Below are 21,248 nucleotides of genomic sequence, written 5' to 3' on the forward strand. Positions count from 1 at the left end.
AATAAATAAGACTGGCCCTGGCCAATGTAGCTCAGTTGATTGGCGTGCGTGTGTCATCCTGTAGACCCAAAGGTTATGGGTTCAATTCCTGGTCAGGACACATATCCAGGTTACAGGTTCAAACCCCAGTAGGGACCCATTCAAGAAGGCAGCCAATTGATGTTACTCTCTCACAGCAATGTCTTTCTCTCTCTCTCAAAGCAATGAAAAGATGTCTTCAGGTGAAGATAAAAATTTTTTTAATAAATAGATACAACTGTTACTGGCATTCACAGATACCAGTTTTACCATTTGTAGATTTTGAGGTACTTTTCAGAGAAAAAGAAATATTAAGAACAACTTGAGTATACACATAAATTTTAAAAGAATTTTATAGAAAAAATTAAATTTGTGTTCCATATTTGCTTAAGGGTTTTGTTTGTTGTTTGTTCTGGACCAAAATTTCAATTCATTAATTTAACTTTGAATCATGTATAAAATATGTGGGTGAGAAAATTATATGAAACCTTTAAGAAATGCTGAGAAGATAGACAAAGATAAAAAGGTTTTTAAGTCATTCAAGGCTTTTAAGTCATTCAAGTCAGATGAAGCTATAGCATTCCCAGTAAAAATACTGGACAACTAGAACCAAATACGTTTGAGTATCCAAGTATTCCTAATGTATTAAATAAATTCTAGTATTACAAGAATGGTTCAGTAGTAGGAAATCTCTTAACTTAATATTTAACAATGAAATATGTGCTTTATTTTATTTAATGTTAAAAATAAAAATAATCAAATTACTTTACCTGATTAATTAAAATATGTTAGCTAGGAGTAGAAGAAAATGTTCTTATCCTGCTAAAGAAGAAAGATTTGAAGAATTCTAATTAAAGTTCTTAATGCATAGAGAAATATTAATATTATTAATGTAGGTAATCTGCTATTGTAATTATTTAATAGACTTTGATTTTTAGAGCAATTTTATTTAGATTCACAACAAAATTGAGTGGAAGGTACATACATTTTCTGTTTAACCTTACTCACATATATGCATAGCCTCCCTATTATCAACATTCCCCACCAGAATAGTATATGTGTTACAGTTGATGAACCTACACTGACATCGTTATCAATTGAAGTCTGTAGTTTACATTAACATTCATTCTTGGTGTTGTACATGTTGGAAAATGTAAAATGACATGTATCCACCATTATAGTATCATACAGACTAATATCTCTGACTAGCCCTGGCTGGTTTGGCTCAGTGGATTGAGCGTCGGCCTGCGAGCTAAGTGTCGCTGGTTCGATCTTCCAGTCAGGGCACATCAGAGAAGGAAAACTCTGATTTTAAAAAACCTCCGCTGCCTTGCGGCATACCTCTTCAGGGGAAAGGCTAAGGGAGTAAACCCCGACAGAAAATCCGGAGCCGGAGTCCCTAAGGTGGTTTGACGTTGTAGTCAACACTGGCAACTCCTGCGGCGCACCTGAAGCCAAGCTGTATTGACTCCGTCTTTCCCTTGGATCCCTCAGCTGCGAAGAGAGGTGGGGTCTGCTGCATGGGCAACAGCAGACCCTCCATATCACCCTGCCCAGGCTCTGTAGCTTCAGCTTCACTGGAGAGGACACTCCAGCGTCATCGCAAGATGTCGATTCAACACGGGAGGAGACAGATACCGTGTCACTCCCGAGTCGGACTGCACAGCCATTCTCGGTGGTGCAGATAGACTCTTAAGAAGCTACACCATCATCTCTCGAGGCTCTGTAGCTTCAGCTTCACTGGAGAGGACACTCCAGCGTCATCGTAAGATGTCGATTCAACACGGGAGGAGACAGATACCATGTCACTCCCGAGTCGGACTGCACAACCATTCTCGGCGGTGCAGATAGACACTTAAGAAGCTACACCATCGTCTCTCGAGACGGACGGCTGCCAACAAATATCTCTGACTTTAACATCCTCTGTACTGAACCCATTCATTCTTCCCTACTCCCAGCCCCTGGCAACCACTGATATTTTTACTGTCTCCATAGTTTGCTGTTTTCAGAATGTTACATGGCTGGAAGCACACAACATGCAACACTTTCAGATTGGCTTCTTTCACTTACTAATACACGTTTCAGTTTCTTCAATGTATATCCACGGCTTGATAGCTCATTTCTTTTTAGCTCTGGATAAATATTTCACTTCCTGGGTGCACCACAATTTATTTATCTATTTACCTCCTGAAGCACATCTTGGTGGCTTCCAAGTTTTGGTGATTTTGAATAAAGCTACTATAAACATCTGTGTAAAGTTTTGTGTGTGTAGATATAACTTTTCAACTCTTGGGTAAATACCCAGGAGTACAATTGCTGGGCCATATGGTAGTACAAGAAACCACCAAACTGTCTTCCAAGGTTGCTGTACCATTTGGAATTCCCACCAGTAATGAATGCGAGTTTCTGTTGTTACAAATCCTCACCAGAATTTAGTGTTATCAGTGTTCTGGTTTTGGTCATTCCACTAGGTGTGTAGTAGTATCTCATTGTTGTTTAATTTGCACTTTCTAATTACCTGCAATGTGGAGCATCTTTTCTGTGATTATTTGCCACCAACATGTCTTTTTATTTGACTTTAAATAGTTTTTCACTTTTCAATTACAGTTGACATACAATATTATAGCAGTTTCAAATGCATAACCCAGTGATTAGATGTTATATAACTTACTAAGCAATCACCCTGATAAATAGTATTCATCTGACACCATACATAGTTATTACAATGTTATTGACTATATTCCTTATGCTGTACTTTACATTGCATGACTATTCTGTAACTACCAATTTGTACTTCGTAATTCCTTCAGTTTTCTCCCATCTCCCCAACTACCCTCCCATCTGGCAACCATTACAATGTTCTCTGAATCTATGAATCTGTTTCTGCTATGTGTGCTCCTTTTTTTTTTTTTTTTTTTTTAGGTTCACATATGAATACAATCATATGGCATTTGTCTTTCTCTCTTTGACTTATTTCACTAGGCACAATACCCTTTTCAACCATCCATGTTGTTGCAGATGGCAAGATTTCATTCTTTTTTATGGCTGAGTCATATTCCATTGTATATATGCACCACTTCTTTATCCATCCATCCATTGATGGCCACTTAGATCACTTCTGTATATTGGTTATTATAAATAATGCTGCAATAAGTATATGAATACATATGCCTTCTCAATTTAGTATTTTTTGGTTTCTTTGGATAAATATCCAGAACTCAAATTGTTGGGTCCTTCTTTGTTTCTTGTTATATACCCTTTTAAAAATAACCCTTTGTTTACTTATTTTTAAACTTTATTTTTACTGTTGACACTATTACAGATGTTTCCATTGTTCCCCTTTGCCCACCTCCACCCAGCCCATACTCCCCTGACCTCTGACCATCACCAGAGTGTTGTCTGTATTTATGTTCTTTGGCTGAATCTCCTCACTTTCTTCCATCCAGACCCCTCTCTCTCCTCCCCTCTATTAACTGTCAGTCTGTTCTTCGTTTCTATTAGTCTATTTCTATTTTGTTTGTTAGTTTATTTTGTTCATAAGTTTCCACATATAAGTAAGGTCATATGGTATGTGTATTTTTCTGACTGGCTTATTTCACTTAGCATAATAAATAATCTCCAGGTCCATCATGATGTAAAGTCTGTTTTATTCTAGTATAAGTACTGCTACCCCAGCTTTTGTTTGTTTGTTTTCATTTTCATGAAATATCTTTTTTCATCCCTTTACTTTCAGTCTGTGTGTGTCTTGCAGTCTGAAGCAGGTAGACAGCACATATATGGGCCTTCTTATGTTATCCATTTGTATTTAAAGTAATTGTTGAAAAATATCTATTTCTTACTATTTTGTTATTCTTATTTTTACCTTTTTTTTTCTTCTTCTTAAAGAAGACCCTTTAACATTTCTTGTAATACTGGCTTGGTGGTGATGAACTCCATTAGCTTTTTCTTGTCTGGGACACTTCTTGTCTGTCCTTCCAATTTAAATAACTTTGCTGAGCTGAATACTCTTGGTTGTAGCTCCTTGCTTTTAATCGCTAAATATTTTAGGCCAATCCCGTATGGCTTAAAAGTTTCTGTTTAGAAATCAGCTTCCTTATAGGTAGATGACTGCTTTTCTCTTGCTGCTTTTAAGAGTCTCTCTGTTTTAACCTTTGGCATTTTAATTATAATGTGTCTTTGTGTGGTCCTCTTGGGGTTCCTCTTGTTTGAGAATCTCTACACTTCCTAGACTTGTATGTCTATTTCTTCCAAAACATTAGGGAAGTTTTCCATCATTTTTTTCATATATGTTTTCAATTCCTTGTTCTCTCTCTTCTCCTTCTGGCATCCCCATGATGCTTGAAGTTGTCCCAGAGGTTCCTTATCCCCATTTTTAAAAAATCTTCTTTTCTTTTTGCTGCTCTGATTCACTGTTTTCTGCTTCTTTATCTTCCAAATCTCTAACTTGATCCTCTGTTTTATCTGCTCTACTGCTGATTCTCTGTAATGTATTCTTCATTTCAATTAATGTATTCCTCATCACTGACTGTTTTTTGTTTGGTTGTTTTCTATTTTCATTTTTATGTTTCCTATATTTTTGTTGGAGTTCTCACTAAATTTATCTACTCTTCTTAGTTCTTTGAGCATCCTTATAACTGCGTTTTGACCTGTGCTTCTAGTAGATTGCTTGTCTCCATTTTATTAGTTCTTTTTCTGGAGTTTTGTTCTGTTCTTTCATTCGGGACATGTTTCTTTGTCTCCTCATTTTGACTGCCTCTCTGTATTGGTTTGCATATTTTAAGTAGAGCTGTTACATTTCCTGGGCTTGGTAGAGTGGCTTTATGTAATAGGTGTCCTACAGGGTTCAGTGGTACAGTCTCCCCAGTCACCAGCTCTGGGCACCCCAAGTGATCCTCCCTCTGTGTGGGCTGAATACACTCTCCTGTTGTAATTGAGCCTTGATTATTGTTAACACCTCAATGGGAGGGATTTACTCCCAGGCTAATTGGCTGTGAGAACCAGCTGTGACCATGGAGGATCAGCTGTGCAGGGACCAACCCCATGAAGCTGGACTTACTTCAGCAGGGCTCTTGTGCCTGCTGAGTCTACCCCTTGAGTTGGTCCCTGATGAAGGAGGTTGAGTTGTTCTTCAGTATGGTCTGAAACTGTCCACTGGGTGTGGTGTCTCTGGGTCCTCCTGGGCAGTATACAAGTCAAGATCAGCTTCCACTTGTGCCCTGCCTGGGGCCACCCAGCATAAAGTACAAAGCAATCTGAAGATGGCTGCTATTTCTGCTTGGCTTGAAGGTGCCCAGCAAAGGCTAAGCTGGGAACGGAGGCCAGCTACCATTAGTGCTGGACCTGGGCCACTTAGAAAGAGGTACATGGCAGGCTGAGGCCAGATGCTGCTTGTTTGAAAAAGTTTAGGAAAGTCCAAAGCATGAACCAAGACAGACTATTTGTATGGAAAAGACACTGGAAAAGGCTTGGGTTGGGCCCACAAGTTGGGTGAGGCAGGGTCTCAGGAAATCACTAGGGTGGGTCTCAAAGTGTTAGCCAGTTTAATGGAGACTCAAATATGGCAACCACCTGCCAGCTCTGTTGGGGGAGGGTTCAGCAAGGGAACACTGGTCTCTGTCAGCACTTCTGTCCAGGAGAAGGCTGCCCCTCCAGCTCTTGCCCTGATAACAGAAAATTCAATTCCTTCCATATGTCTCTCATTCTCCAAGGTATAAGTCAGAGAAAATGAGGCCAAGTAAGTTTGTGCACAGACCCTTTAAGAGGAATTTCTGGGACTTCAGGAGCCCTCCATCTAAGTCAGCCATAATCCTTGTTGGTTTTCACAGCCACAAACTATGGGGACTTCTCTTCCTGGACTGGAACCCTGGACTGAAAGGCCTGGTATGTGGCTGGGACCCTTCACCCTCAGGGGGGAAGCTCTGCAACCGAGATATCCCTCCAGGTTTTTATTGGACACATGGTGTGGGACCAGCCTGTGCCACATCTCCACCCCTCCTACCAGTTACTCCACTTGGCTTCTTTATATTCTCAGTTGTAGGACTTCTGTTCTACTAGATTTCAGACAGTTCTGAATAATGGTTTTTCTATAGTTTAGTTTAATTTTGATGTGGTTGAGGGAGGATTTAAATACTGCATTTACCTATGCTGCCAACATTACCAACATCTCCAAATATCTACTTTGATAAGATGTCTTTTAAGATCTTTGTCTTACTTTTTAATCAAGTTGGGGGTTTTTATTTAATTTTAATAATTTTTATATATTTTGGATAACAGTTCTTTATCAGATGTCTTTTGCAAATATTTATTTTCTCTTAGTCAATGACTTCAATTTTCATTCTCTTTATATAATCACCATTTAAAGATGTATTTAGTTCTATGAAATGCATCTTAAACTTATAGAGTTCCCTTTATTTTAAATGAGCCCTGGCCAGATAGAGCAATTGGTTAGAGCATTGCCCCAATAGTCCAAAGTTACTGGTTCCCTCCCAGGCCAGGGTACATATAAAAATCAACCAATGAATGTATAAATAAATGAAACAACAACTTGATGTCTCTCCCCCCACCCACCCCACTTTCTCTCTCAAAAAAATTCAACTAATAAAATGAAGGCCTTGGCTGAGTGGCTCAGTTGATTGGCACATCACCCTGTGCACAAGGGTTGTGGATTCATTTGATCCCTAATTGGGGCACGTACCTAGGTTGCGGGTTTTATTCTCTGGGCATGTATGTGAGGCAACTGATGGATGTTTCTCACGTTAATGTTTCTCTCTCTCTCTCCCCCCTTGCTTCCTTTCCCTTCTCTCTAAAATCAATGAAGCATATACGTGGATGAAGATTTTTTTAATTAAGAAAAGAATTTAAACATAACCCATGAGTGAGATATGACTGGATTGGAGATAGTTAAAAGAAAGCATTGGCATGTTATTTTTTTAATTTTTCTTTTTTTTTTTGCTTTCTCAAAGATTTCAGTCACACCTGTACTATATCTCTTTGGTGTGATGAAATTTTTTAGCTCATTGCTTAAGCACTGAAACATTTAGAAAATAAATCACACACTTAATTGTTCTTGTCTCATCTCATTTAATAAAGCAGAGTAAGAACACTGTCTAAAAAATGATGAACTTTCTGGCAAAGGGAAGAAAAACCTGCTCTGATTTAAAATGAGGAGAGTTAGGTAATACCATATTTTTGAATCTCTACCAATTTTCTCTTTAAGAGAAAGCTTTAGTGTGAAGTCATTGATTAAGATCATATAAATTATTTCTTATTATGGAGTAGTCACTTTTCTAAATAGAAAATGAAAGTTAGCTGTCTTGGTTTTCTTCATCCAAGTCCAAAAGTTATTTTTAATTTATGTTATATGCAAAATAGCATAATTACTTTATGAATATAGACTATTGATAACATAATTTTGTGTTTAGAGAACAGAGTTTATATTATGTATGTTCTACTTAGTTCCCCTTCCTGTTGACATTGCCTGTAATGACATTATAAAAGGATAATTGTTTTTTTCCCAAATCTTTTCAATTTTTAGGGTTTTTGGAAAAAAATTGTATTTGGTCCTTAATGTCTTTAACTAAACAAAATTAATATCAATATTATTACCTGCAAATATGCATATATTATATACATGTGTGTGCGGTAATAAAAATATTCTTCCTGGAGATTATGGTCTTCAGATCAGATTCCATCTGATCCTCTCAAAAAGCAAATCATCTAATCTAGTCATACAGTAGTTTATACATAACAGAATTCAAAAACATAATGTACATTACAAAAACTGTTTATGATGATAGATGAGTGCATTAATAGAATGAATTTGTTCATTGAAGACCTAATACAGGGAATAATCTATAAAGATTGCAGCCTTTTGCAAAAGCTATAGAAATGCCTAAAAACGTTATAGTTGAGGAAACTGGATTAAATCTAAATACATCAAAATATTTATAATTTATATTTAAAATGATAAAGCACAGACATCTAAATCATTATGCATAGTGTTCTTATAAATAGCAGCAAATTATATTCAATTCCCAAAATCTACACTGGAAAAAGTCATTCTACTATATAATGAATAAGCAAAACAATTATATCATTCCCACATTGAAATTTTGAAGAATTGCTTTTCTTATAACCAATCAACAAAGGACTACATTATTTACAAGAGTGGAAACATAGATCACATTTTGGTATAGTCTTATTCAATAATAGCAACAAAATACTCATATTAACTTGTGATATATCCATTTAGTTTAATTAGATTAATATTTCAATAATTTTTCTTAAAACCTATTTTGTGCTCAACATTATGTCCTGCAATTTGTGAAATTAAACAAAATTGAAAAATGATTGGAAGATATACATGCAGACATAAATCAGTCAGCAAAACAGAAAGACAAAACCAAAATGCGACAAAATGATTTCTTTTAAAACACTCAATTAAATATTTATTTCCAATTTACTTTCTACAACATGTATACAATTACATTATGAAAGTGTTCCTGATTAAATAGAAGATGCTAGAGACCATAATATTTAAGTAAAAGGAACATACATGCTATATAAATGTAGAAAGCTAACCATACACTGAAGATTATATGATATCAAATTTGTGTGTCTAAGAAAATCTCAGTGATGCTTAGTCTCAGGCTCAGTTATATAATTGAACTTATTAATTTTACTGTAGTCTGAATTTAAGACTGAACCACAAAGGAACCGGGATGAGCAGGTATGGAAAAGATGGAGATAAGCAGGTTATCCTGAAGAGCTAAATATTCAATACTACGTGAACATGGTCAAAAGTGAGCCAAAAAAAAATGTTGCTCAAGCATAGAATAGCCCGAGAATCAGGGCATCAAATAGATTAAGATTACAACGACAACAAAAAAATTATAGAAAAGGGAAAGTGGCAACCTCCATCAAGTGGTATATTTTCAAGTATTTACTTTCTCTACTTTTTTATATTCAAGTATTTAGCAGCTAAAATAATTTTAAATTATTCATCATGGTTATACAGCCATATAATTGTATTTATACTGAATGTAATTTAAAATAATAGTAATTAAAATATTGCAAAGATGCTGAGTATACACTTATGCTGTAAATTAATTTGTCAACAGAGAATACAAAGAAACTCCTACAAATATGGCAGCAAACCTAGTTTTGCTTGACTAAGAACTTAGTTATTCAAGCCTCAACACTGAGAGTAAAGCCTCTTCTTGAATATTTTAACTGCATGTGTCTTTATATATCAGTATAAAGAACAATGTCGTGGCTGCTCTTTTTAGTTTCTGACTCATTTTGATCATCTCTTTCATTGTGACAAAGTGATTGAAAAAGGAGCTCTTGATTTACTCTTTGTTGCTTCTCTTATCTTTGACTTCTACTTGTTATAATGATACCATTTTGATGATATTCTTCTTAAATGATTTTTGGTGAATAGTACAAGGCTAAACAATGAAGCAGAGGTAACCAACCTTGCATTAACATTAAACACAGTTCATACTGCACCACAGCATGTTGTTCCAAGTCCATGAATATTAACTCTGTTGTCATTTTTTTTATAACATCTCTATATTCTCACCTTATGGTAACATAGGGAGTAATTAATGGAGCAAAACTGAATACTGTGACAGGCCCTTAACCACTGAGCCATTACACTATTATCATCTATGTGAAGGCAGTTTACAAACCATAAGATGAGTGTATAAATAGAATACTGCTCAACTGAATTCAAGTTAGCAGTGTCTTAAATTATAATATACTATCCTGAGAAGTAGAAGAGATTCTAAGGTGAATAACAAAACCATGAATCAAAAGAATTTGGTGAGCAAATACAATGGATCACTATAAAGAATAATCTAGGGCTGGTGGGAAGGTATAACTAGTTTAATTGAAATACAAACAAAATATATGGAAACTCAGAAGACACGTTTCCACCTCAAGAATGTAAATGATGCACTTGTGGAAAAAAATTTGAAGTTTCTGGAAAAACTGGAAATTCTTCATAGAGGATTTGCATTAGTAGTCATTTTAAAATGAAAGTTCTGGGAATCCAGAGTGATGTGATAGAAGAGTATAGGGGGAAATGCAATGGGAAGTGGTCCTAGAGTTATACAAGCTCTGTCAGGAAAAAAGTCAAGCCATTGTTAATAAAATGAGAACAATTTGTGTGACATCAATGTAAACTGGCAGTCAATGAGAGTGGACAATGACGACTTCACTGTATTAGTCATTGGGGGTGGTAGACACCCTTGAGTGAGCATGTGTACTGTGTGGCTGTCACATTCAAAATGACAGAGCAAGTAGAGCAATGAATCTTCATCAAATTTTGTGTTAAGCTCGAACATTCCTCCAGGGAAACTATTCAGATGATTCAGAAGGCTGCAGCTATGGGCAACTGGTGATTGGCAGCCTCATAACACAATATACCTGTTTATGGATCACATCTTGTGCAGAGTTTTTTGTGAAACATCAAATAACCTAGGTGCCGCAGGCCCCTTTCCACCCAGATTTGATGATACCCAACTTCTGGCTTTTCCAAAAATTAAAATGGAAGAGATCACAGATCATCGCTGAGATCCAGGAAAATACAATAGGGTAGCTTACGGTGATTGGGAGAACTGTGTGAGGTCCAAGGTGCCTACCTTGAAGGAGACTAAGGCATCATTGCCCTATGTACAATGTTTCTGGTATCTTGTATCTTCTTCAATAAATGTTTCTATTTTTCATATTACATGGCTGTATACCTTCTGGACAGACCTTATATACTGCGGTTGTATAATAAAGATCTTGAATACCTTTTAAAGGAGTCTGAATTTATGAATGTAGAATCACTATATGCATACCTGAAATTAATATAATATTGTATATCAACTTAACATAAATTTTAAAATAAATAAGTAAATAGTGCTTCAGCCTGAATTTATTCGTTTAGCCATTGGAAAACAATCAATAAAACTGAGTGTGTATTTAGAAATTCACAGTGGTAAAATAGTGAAGTGTTGATTGAGGAGAATGATTTGAGGCAGGTGGATCTTTAAAGAAGACAAACAGGTACTTTAGGAGAGAGAAGAAATAACTTTAATTAGGAAAAAAAATAAGGAGAAGTTACTCTAAAAAGTGTATTCAGAGTAGAATTAGTAAGAAATGCTATATAAGTTGATACAGGAGATGAAACTGAAAAGGTAAAAATGGAAAAACATGTTCTCTTTGCAGGACCAACTAAGGGAAACTATCAGGTCATTAATTTGGTTTGACACGTACAGTTGGAGGCATGACACTCCACAGTGATGTCTATAATTACTTCATATGTTTCTTCTTGTGAGTTTAATATCCCAAAGGCTTTTCATTTCCTCTGCAGTAATTTGCCTTTAGTTGAGAAAAGCAGTGGAAAGTTTGATTTGGTTATGACCACTTAATTCAAATAGACTTATTTTGTTGCAGAAGAAAACAGCAAGCTTTTCCACTCATTTTTTTATTAATGTTAAAAACTGATTTCTTGTTGAAATAGCAAACAAAATTACTAATAGTGTACAAGCATATGCAACTTGGAGACATCGTGCAAAATATATGTGTAAATACTTGATGTCACATGACAGAATACAAAGAACTCAGTTCTTGTTTTTGTACTAGTTTGCAATTTGGGGCATTTGCTTGGTCTTAATGTCATGGTTTCTTCTGGGATGGGTGTGGATTACAATAATGTATAAAAAGCACAAGGAAAGAGCACAGTAAATAGTACCAATTACTTAACATTCATGCTCATCTTCTGTCATAATCAGCCCTTTTCTCCTTCCTGACATTACTCATCTTCAACCTCTCTTCGGGTTAAATTATCCCAAGAGCTATTCATAGTTTCCCAGCCAGCTAAGCATCGAAAGTTTTTCCAGGCCTGTTCCTTGGCAGCCAGAGGTTCTTCTATTCCACAGCCAAAAATGATATATCCATTCTGCATAGGCTGTTAGTTAAAATGACCTTGTGCTGCATTCTCTACATTCCCAATGTGCTGGGAGTTCCCATTCAAGGTCTTTTGCTTCGGGGGACATTTCCCCCCTTACATTGCTCCAAAGGAAAAGGAAGAAACCAGTCACCGTGGCTATCAGCCTGGTGTGCTGGCTGTCATCTGCTGCTATCCTTTCCCCATCCTCAATTTCCCTCTAGTTAGTTTGTAAGTATTTTGAAGCCTGAGGCTGTGATACTAGAAATATTTTTTTAATTAAAAAAAAGTTTTACAATTTACCGAAAGTGGAATTTGTTTTTCTCGGTTATCTGTAACATCGCTTCCTCATCAGCTGGTTTCTGATTCCACTTGCTTACATTAGCAATCAAGGTTTCTGGTAACATTAACTTTTGAATGTATAATTATACAGGATATCTCTCCAAGTTTTTTATAAATAGTGTTATAATAACAGCTAGCAATTTTGAAGGCCAATGATATGCTGACACAGGTAGGTAGGTAGGTAGGTAGGTAGGTAGGTAGGTGGGTAGGTAGGTAGATAGGTAGAAAGAAAGAAAGTAAAAAAGAAAGATATACTGAAAGTAAGGAAGGAGGGATGGAAGACCTGTATGTAGATGTAATTATGCCAGCACTTGTTAGGTATGTCTACTTATGCACTTCTAACAGATAAGGAAACTGGGACCAGCTGACATAATTAATTTTTTGAAGGTACATATCTAGTGAATGGAAGAAGCTTGGTTTTTACCATTTTCTTCTCTGACTCCTACCACAGAATAGTTTTTATATATGTACACTGAAGGAAATTTTTTTTTATAATAGAAGGTAGTATTTAGTAAGGATTTTCCTTCCTGAATAGTCATAACGTCAGTAGGATCACCTTTTACAGATCCTATATATAGTGAACCACCAAGTTTTCAAGCCTTCCTTTTACTCTTATAAATGCTATCACAGTTAATTCAGAGGTAGTTAATTTGGGTTGTTTTTCCACAGTGTGTTGATGGTTTATGTTCCTCCTGCTCTACTCTGGAGCCTCCTAGCATGCTTTACAAGTGGGTTGATTATTTCATGGTGTGAAACTAGTCCTTGTAGCAGTTACACAAGACAGCATATAAGCATTCATTCCACCCTCTATTCTAATGAACTATAAATAATTTATATCCTAGAAACCAAATATATGTCCTAATTTTTTAATGTATAGATACTCTAAAAGCCTTAGTTAATTATCCTTTTATTCATTTTCAGAAAAAAAGTATTTCTACAATTTTAGTTGTGTGTTCTTGTACTTTGTAGGCTTGTTCGTGGAAGGGATAGTTCCAGCCAAATGCTGCTCAAAGTGTTGCTGTACTAGAAATTCAGATTGATTCTAATGCTGAGAGCAGCAAAATGTGTTCATTATTTAAATAAGCTCAAGCTGCCAAGTGAATCATAAAGGCAGCTGCGTGTCCTTTGCCAAGGTGTCATTTTCATTAAGTGTGAGATTGCACCTGAAGGACAGTTTAATTTGCAGCTGCTAAAAATATTTCGACAGAGTAGTAGTGTTACAAGTGGGTGGCAGGTGGTGCCCAAACGTGAATTTTGCAAGAAATACCATCTGTGGGATAAGGTGTAGAAGAATGTCCAAGGGGTAGTAAAGGAGATAAAGGGGGAAAGAAAAAAGAAGTGTATTTACCCAGTGTTTATTGCTATTATCACGACTAAGGATTCCATGCTTCACATAATAGCATTGGCCCAAGATTATTAAATATGATTATTTGTTCAGCTTCTACCATGGGCTCGGGGCATTCCAAAAGTACCAGTGTACCTGTAAAGACAAAGTTTCTTCCCCAGAGGCATAATATTTAAGCTTTCCAAATGAGAGACTCCTTTCCAACTCTATTTACCTTTCATAGTATTTGCATTGTAGTTTTGTGCTGGTGGGATTAATGCACTTTGATCTTGCTTAAATGGATTTTGCCTCATTCTTTTGATGTCAGCTTTAATATACACCTACATTCACTTTCTGCTTCACATTGCAAGAAATATTTTCAAATTGTTCAAGCTCAAAGATTTGTCACTTGAGATTCTGTGAACAGAGTAGAGAACATTGCAATGTGGCAAGGTATCTAGGGACACTGTAACGTTACATTATGAAAATATCTGTTTATGTGTAGCTGTTAGTTTCAATAGACTTGGCCACATTGAAATCAGGAGTTTGTATCTGCAGATTGGAAATAGGCATTCTCTGCTTTAATAGGCTACAGACACTACTTTAAAAGAAAAAGGAACTAGTAATCTTGGACTTTTAATTTCTGTGTGCCATTTGATAGAAGCAACTGGAAGTAGAATAGCTTCTTTTTGAATACCATGAACTTTCTTAGGTTCCTAAGGAGAACTGATAACGTAGATCAGTCTGAGTGAGTTTTGGTAAAACTTTTTCCATGGGGAGTTTTTGATAACAGGACAAGTTATTGAATTGCTTGTAGTTTTTCAGGATATTGGTAATTTCTGACCTGCAACATATATGCACTGTTTTTAGCGTCATAAAATTGAGAAACATGCTCTATGGTACTTAAATCCTATCGATGGAAACTAGTTTTGAAAAACTGCAAACAGATCATTAATTTTACTTTATTCATTGTCTAACCCAGAAGGATACAATCAAAAAAAAAAAAAAAAAAAACAAACCCTTTTTTCTAGTTTAAAAGAACTTCATAAAATTTCACAAGACCATTTGAAAATCTGCTATTGTGTAATAAACCCTTATGGGTGCAATTTAAAGGAGAATGTCTAAGCATTTCTTTAACCAGAAACCTAAACATCATTGAGCCTATGGTGAGTTCTACTCACCCCAGAAGCTTTAATGAACTATGTCAGAAAGCAAGAAAATGTGATTCTTTCTTTAAAAAGAAACTATCGTCATCGTCGGCAGCCGTCCGTCTTGAGAGACGATGGTGTAGCTTTTTAAGAGTCTATCTGCACCGCCGAGAATGGTTGTGCAGTCCGACTCGGGAGTGACACGGTATCTGTCTCCTCCCATGTTGAATCGACATCTTGCGATGACGCTGGAATGTCCTCTCCAGTGAAGCTGAAGCTACAGAGCCTCGAGAGACGATGGTGTAGCTTCTTAAGAGTCTATCTGCACCGCCGAGAATGGCTGTGCAGTCCGACTCGGGAGTGACACGGTATCTGTCTCCTCCCGTGTTGAATCGACATCTTGCGATGACGCTGGAGTGTCCTCTCCAGTGAAGCTGAAGCTACAGAGCCTGGGCAGGGTGATATGGAGGGTCTGCTGTTGCCCATGCAGCAGACCCCCCCTCTCTTCGCAGCTGAAGGGTCCAAGGGAAAGACGGAGTCAATACAGCTTGGCTTCAGGTGCGCCGCAGGAGTTGCTGGTGTTGACTACAACGTCAAACCGCCTTAGGGACTCCGGCTCCAGATTTTCTGTCGGGGTTTACTCCCTTAGCCTTTCCCCTGAAGAGGTATGCCGCAAGGCAGCGGAGGTTTTTTGGAGTCAGAGTTTTCCTTCTCTGATGTGCCCTGACTGGAAGATCGAACCAGCGACACTTAGCTCGCAGGCCGACGCTCAATCCACTGAGCCAAATATTGCCAAATAGTCATGGGGTTGTAAATAAAGTACAGCATAAGGAATATAGTCAATAATATTGTAATAACTGTGTATGGTGTCCGTTGGGTACTAGATTTATCAGGGTGATCACTTTGTAGTTATATAAATGTCTAATCACTTTGTTATACACCTAAAACTGATGTAATATTGTATCTTAATTGTAATGGAAAAGTAACTTTTATAAAAGAAAGTCACAGAACAAAAAAAGAAAAAAAACTACACATTTTAGTTTAGGAGATTTTAATGTATTCACCTTTTAAGGACAAAGCTGTTTCAGAAATTATGCTTAGCCTGGAAGAAATAGTCAGCATTAATAAAAAGGTCAGCTTACAGAAAGAAAGGGGAAAGAAAACAAATGAATAAAATAGAATTTTATAGATTCTAACTGAGGAAAATATATGCACCAAAGAACAATTTTTTTTTGTGTTAAAGGCAATAGACAATACAAGATGGTTAGGAGAAGGTGAGGCCAGAGGCAGGGAAAACCAACTGCATGGGCCTGCCAGGGGAGAAGAGATAGGGACCTGTATCTGAGTAGTTGCTGTGGGGAAGATGCAAAATTATGTTTAGGGAAGTGATTTGTTCTATATAGAAACTGAAAGCAAGAGAGGGAAGAACATAGGACAAATGCCTATCAAAACAACTATGAAAATGAGGATAATAGAAAAAGAATTAAATGTTATGAGTAAGGTAGAAACAAACTTTCATTCATGTTATGTAAACTTCGTGCTTAGAAAGATAGCTATGGTGTTTTCTAGAATGATAAACAGGTTCACTAAGGAAGTAAAGAAGAAATGGTTTTCAATTTTGCTGGAAATATAGGTCACAGTTAGCTTATGGATGACACTGATTGTCCTTAGTATATTTTCTATACTAGAGACAGTGTGAATAATGTAACTGACAAGGTTTTCTACTTTCCTGTTGTGCTAGAGAGCTTGAAGCTGAAATTGAGGCTCATTTTAAATATATATCTATAGTAACTGCTCTCAGCCTTGTTTCTGGCTCAGAGTAACATCTGCCTTATGTATTGTACTTTATGCTTAATGTATGCTTAATTTATGCTACTTTGTCATATCCTCTGACACCTGAAATCTGGAAAATGCATGTTATAAATGCATTCATAGTTATTTCTAAAGCACCACATGGGTGGCTTAGAAGAAATAGATAATACAAGTAGAAGAACAGTTAGATGATTCCAAAAATATAACTGTAAATTACAAAGGACATGAATTGTGAGGGTGACGTGAAGACTATAAAACAGGGAAAGGCAGTGAAAATGATAGCATGATGGTAAATTTAGAGTGCAAAGGAGAAGTCCTGCAGGAGATGGAGGAAATTCAAGGTAAGATAACATTTTATGTCTACATATTTATGCTGACATTAACCAAAATGGAAAGGTAGGAAGGAGCAGAAGCACTTTTAAAAGATAAGTTGATATGTGTCTTGCTTGGTAGGGTGAATCAAAGTTGCAGTGGGATATATCTAGGTAGAAAATTTTAGTCATTATTTTGAATTTTGAGCTCATCTTTCTTCCACACTCTCATATCTATCCTCCTTGAAGTGTTCCCTCTCTCAGTAAATAAATTCTATCCAACCAGTTATTTAAATCAGACATCTTTTTAATATTTCTATTTTCCTCACTACTTCTTTTACCAACATCTTATCCATGTAATCTCTCAACTATACTATCACATAGTCCCTACATATGTCTCCTTCTTTATATACCTCAAGGTCATCATCATTTCTCACCAATCTCCAGACCAATTGTTCCATCTTCATTCTTACCTCACTATAAGTTTTTTCTCTATAGCAACCAGAATGATCTTCTTAAAATACGAATCTGATAATGGCATTACTAGGTTTAAAACACTCAAGGGTTTCCCTCATAACATTAGGACAATAAACAGCTGAACAACACTTTCTTTTTATCCTGGCCTCTGTTTAACTCTCTCATTATCTCTGACTAGCTCTGTCTTCACTGACCACTCTTTGCGTGCACAACATTCTCTGTTGTTTCTGTGACTTTGCACACATGTTCCTTCTACCTGGGACACTCCTGGGTATTCTTCAGGTCTTAAACTATATATTTATATCTTCAAGAAAAACGTTCCCAAATTCCTTCAAGGCAAGATTAATTGTCTCTTCGATTTTCTACTGCATTCTTTCCAAACTCTTAATTTTGCTCTTTTTGTGAAGTTTTCATGTCTCTATTTAATTGTTGGTATTCCCTCACAGACAGTAAGCAAAAGTGAACATAACACTTTTCACCATAATAGCCCCTAATATTCCACAATCCACAGCACAGTTACAAAATATTTGAACAGTGAAAATAAAAATGGTGAGTCATTGCATGAAGAATAGAGATTGTTATTGGACTATTATTCTGTGGATTATTGGATTGAGAGCAAATTATATATATATATGTGTGTGTGTGTGTGTGTGTGTGTGTGTAAAATAGAGGGAGATTTTATTAAATGGCTTTGATCTTATCACTATAGCAAATAACAAGTCCATCTTTGGAAAATGAAGTGAAACATGGTAGTACCTTAAGATAATAAGAATGTTTTTTTTAAGTCATTGTTAGTACATCTATAATAAGTAAAATAATTCCTTAGTGACACCAAGATTCTTATTTAAGATACAGTGAATTTATAGCACACCCTTTTACTATTATGATATTATTTTCTTCATCCTTGCTTAGGTATAGGAACAATGGAAGAAAGTTCTGGGGGTTTGCACAGCAGATTCAGTGAAGGTTCATAAGACTGAGAAGTCCTAGGGTAATAGAAAAGATCATTAGAATGACAGATTAAAATGTTCTGATTGGATAAAATGTGGAATTCACCAGTAAGGAGAGGAATAGATTTAAAGAATAGGAAAGAAGGTAAAAGGACAAAATAGCAAAGAAAGGGGAGGAAAAATTGGTGGATTGAAGAGGTAGAAAATGAATAATGAGCAAAGGTTTTGACCAAAAAGAAGAATTTCTAAGTTTGAAATATTAGAGGACTATTACTTTTAAATTTTTGAAAGAGATTAACTAGACACCTATTTTATTTTGAAATAAGAATAAATGTTTTTCCAGTATAAGATATAACCTAAATTTCTTAAAGACAAGTTACATTAAATTGACATTATTTTTCTTTGATATTCTCTTTTTACATTTTAATAAATTTGGCTGTTATTTTATATGCATAATTTTATTTTTGGCTATATCTGCAGTTATGTCAAACTGTTAGTTCACCTGCAATATCCTTTATTTCTGTAGTATCAGATTTTGAAGAATAAATTAGGATTGAAGTCCCTTTTACCAATTAATATACCTGATAACTTGCTTGCATTATTTCTCTCTAGAGTCCACATTTATAAGGTGATAATTATCCTTATATATTTTAGAGAGGGAAACATGATGCTCAATGATGCCTTCTCTCCTGCCCAAACACCAAGAGACTATTTATACATGTAAAAAATTGTTTATTTTGTATTGATTTTGTGTTTCTAAGATCACTCTTGCTAGATTACAGAGAAGAAGGTGTATATGTACTTTTTCATTGTTTTGTGCACTGTTTCTTGCATGTATTTATGTAAAATGAAAGGCAATTGAAGTTAATTACTTGAAATTCTTTAAGTTCTTTAAGTTATTCAAGTGTTCATATGAACAACTACACTAATTTGGGACATAATATTAAACCAAATTCTCTACTGCTCCATGACTAAAGCAAAAGAACATATGATTTTTTATAATTAAAATTTTAAATTATGTAGTTGAATTATAATGTGATTCCTTAAACAGCATTTAATGATAATATATTTGTTAACATTTTACAAAGTTGTTTCACATGCATTATTTAAGGTTAAAATAATTTTTATATAAACTTTTTATGACATACAAGGTAAATAGAACCCAGTTTGAAATAACTCAATTTGAAATAAATCCAACTTGAAAATTAGGCATCTGTGATCTGAGAAGTCAGAGTAATATGAAAGGTCACAAAAGTTGTGAGTGACTGAACTGAGTTATTTCATACACACCCATCTTATTTCTAGGAGCCTAACTTCACCAGTGAAGCAATAATTCTTGGTTTGTACATTAAAATTCCTACCATGTCACATTAAGTATTCCTCTCATCATTCCTTATGAAACAAACATTTATGTATACAAATATATTTATGTATATGAATATGTACAAATTTATGAAGACAAGGCAACAATTATTAAGATTAAAGTAATGCATTATATTATGTATCTTTTAAAAACTTAGGCACTAAGTGATTTAAACTTTTAAACTATTATTTTCTTACTCTTATTCCAGTGGAACACTGAACTTTAAATGTGAATAGATAATATTTCATATGTTTTGCATTACTTACAGAGTATGTATAATTTGCCTAAGATGGATAGTGAAATATACTAAGTACATGGTCCCAGAGCAAATGTCAAAGAAAGGTTACAGTCATGGAAAACATGATAACAATTATTTTTCACAGGTGTAAAGATTAGGACTCAATACCATGAATAAATCTAGCTTTAGGATTCTGAATTCATTCCTGGTCTCTTAAGTATGATACTGGCCTGTGCGTATATATTTTATTGTTTACATAATATACCATGGGAGTAAAGGTAGATTACCAGAAGAATTTAAGTACCTGCAATGTCCTAAGTGCTTTCAGTGAAATAAATGCAGGTTCTTAGTATATTACATATTAAACCCATGAAACTAGTACATATTTTTATACAGTTTGTATGAGCCACAACCATATCAACCCAAGTCTTTACAGAAGTATTTTTGAAGTAGGGTTTTAAACTTTGCTGATATACCTTATGCATAATCTAGGCAGTCTCACTTTTTGTTCCTTTTTTCTTTCCTTCCCTCCTAGAACAGATATTTATTGAATACTTACTATGTTTTAAACTCTAGGATCATAGCATGAAACAAAACATGCCAAGTTCTTATTCTCATGAAACTTATATCCCATTGAGGAAAGGAAGAAGACAATTATCAAATGAAGATTAGTTATATAGAGACAAAGAGAGACAGAGAGATGTATCCTAGCAGATTATGAATCATGTTAAGAAAAAAATAATGCATAAAAATAAGTGTTTTTTTTAAATTTTTTTGTTAAACCCTGAAATAAGGATTTCAATGCTTTAAAGAGCGTAGTCAACAAAGACCTTTTTGGTAATGTAATATTTGAACAAAGACCCAAGTAAAAGTAGGAGCCCAAACCTGAGGATATGTGAAGGCAGAGAGTTACAGAGGGAGGAAAGATCTGAGGCAGGACCGAGAGTTCTTGACTTGTTTGAGAACCATGAGGGGAAGGTAGGGCTGACTAGGAGTGCGACAGGGAAGGAAGGGTAGATATAAAAAAAGGCATTTGAGGTAGCAGGGACGAAATCATGAATAGCTTCTGCTCACTATAAGAATTAATATTTCAGAACCAGGGGCATGGAAACAAGAAACAGACTGACAGTTACCACAGGGAGAGGGATGGGAGGTAAGGGTGGGAAGAAGGGGGAGGATCTAGTCAAGGAATATGTATGAATGACCCATGGGCATGGACAATGGGGTGGGGATTGATTATGGGAGCAGGGGGTGGGCTGGGCAGAGGAGAGCAAATGGGGGAAGTTGGAACAAGTGTAATAGAACAATAAAGTATTTAATTTTTAAA

At 35.6% G+C, this 21,248-nt stretch overlaps 1 protein-coding gene across 1 annotated transcript in view; it reads left to right on the forward strand.

Annotated features, from left to right (window-relative positions):
* The window catches only part of SEMA3A (semaphorin 3A), a 216,703-nt gene that overhangs the window by 153,598 nt on the left and 41,857 nt on the right, over positions 1–21,248 (forward strand). The window lies entirely within an intron of this gene.

Source organism: Furipterus horrens, unplaced genomic scaffold, assembly GCF_987537825.1.
Source record: "Furipterus horrens unplaced genomic scaffold, mFurHor1.1.pri manual_scaffold_9, whole genome shotgun sequence".
Lineage (NCBI taxonomy): Eukaryota > Metazoa > Chordata > Mammalia > Chiroptera > Furipteridae > Furipterus > Furipterus horrens.